The following is a 1,811-nucleotide window of genomic DNA, read 5'->3' on the forward strand; positions in this document are numbered from 1 at the left end:
TTAACAAAAATGCTTACAATTACATCCTCATTCATTTTCATCAACAATTCTACTCGTATGCACCCGTATTCGTACTCGTACAATACCATGCTTTTAAATGTATTTACTATTAGTATATACACTCCAATGATCAGCTCTTAGCAGCCCATTTGAGTCACCTAACCATGTGGGAACTATCATTTAACATCTAGCATGAAATATCTCACAAAATTACAAACTAATGGAGCCTATATTGACGCTACACATTCACGTGAAATGGAGAGCTCACAAACACATTCACTTTGCAATTTTCTTGAATCAAATTACTCTCTCTCTCAAGTGTTATTCCTTTGTTCTAAGTGTTCTTCATCATCTTCAACAAAATCTAGCTCAATCTAGTTCATAAATCCATACATAAACCAAGTTATAAAACAACTACTCAAGAACACACCAACAACACTTCCAAGTTTGCTAGCTTACTTCCAATCTTGCAAATCCACTTTGAGTGATCATCCAACCTCAAAAAATCTTTCTTATTTACAGTAAGATATCTTTCTAATATAAGGTAATACTCATATTCAAACTTTGATTCAATTTCTATAACTTTAACAATCTTATTTCGAGTGGAAATCTTACTTGAACTTGTTTTCGTGTCATGATTTTGCTTCAAGAACTTTCAAGCCATTCAAGGATCCTTTGAAGCTAGATCTATTTTACTCATTTCCAGTAGGTTTATCCACAAAACCTGAGGTAGTAATCATGTTCATAACATCATTCGATTCGTATATATAAAACTACCTTATTCGAAGGTTTAAACTTGTAATCACTAGAACATAGTTTAGTTAATTCTAAACTTGTTCGCAAACAAAAGTTAATCCTTCTAAATTGACTTTTAAAATCAACTAGACACATGTTCTATATCTATATGATATGCTAACTTAATGATTTAAAACCTGAAAACACGTAAAACACCGTAAAACCGGATATACGCCGTCGTAGTAACACCGCGGGCTGTTTTGAGTTTGTTTAATTAAAAACTATGATAAACTTATATTTAAAAGTTGTTTTTCTGGGAAAATTATTTTTCTTATGAACATGAAACTATATCCAAAAATCATGGTTAAACTCAAAGTGGAAGTATGTTTTCCAAAATGGTCATCTAGACGTCGTTCTTTCGACTGAAATGACTACCTTTATAAAAACGACTTGTAACCTGTATTTCTGACTATAAACTTATATTTTTCTGTTTAGATTCATAAACTTAAGTTCAATATGAAACCATAGCAACTTGAGTCACTCAAAACGGATTTAAAACGAAGAAGTTATGGGTAAAACAAGATTGGATAATTTTTCTTGTTGTAGCTACGTGAAAATTGGTAACAAATATATATTAATCATATCCTAGCTAACTCATATTGTATTATACATGTATTCTAATATATTATGTAATCTTGGGATACCATAGACACGAATACAATGTTTTGACATATCATATTGTCCCATCTATATATATATTTCGGAACAACCATAGACACTCTATATGGAGTAATGTTGGAGTTAGCTATACAGGGTTGAGGTTGATTCCAAAATATTATATATACTTTGAGTTGTGATCTAGCCTGAGGCTTGTATACACGAGGTCGTGGATTGATTCGAGATAATATATATTGCTTTATTTCTGTACATCTAACTGTGGACAACTAGTTGTAGGTTACTAACGAGGACAGCTGACTTAATAAACTTAAAACATTAAAATGTATTAAAAATGTTGTAAATATATTTTGAACATACTTTGATATATATGTACATATTTGTTATAGGTTCGTGAATCG

This window comes from Rutidosis leptorrhynchoides, chromosome 5, assembly GCF_046630445.1.
Source record: "Rutidosis leptorrhynchoides isolate AG116_Rl617_1_P2 chromosome 5, CSIRO_AGI_Rlap_v1, whole genome shotgun sequence".
Classification (NCBI taxonomy): domain Eukaryota; kingdom Viridiplantae; phylum Streptophyta; class Magnoliopsida; order Asterales; family Asteraceae; genus Rutidosis; species Rutidosis leptorrhynchoides.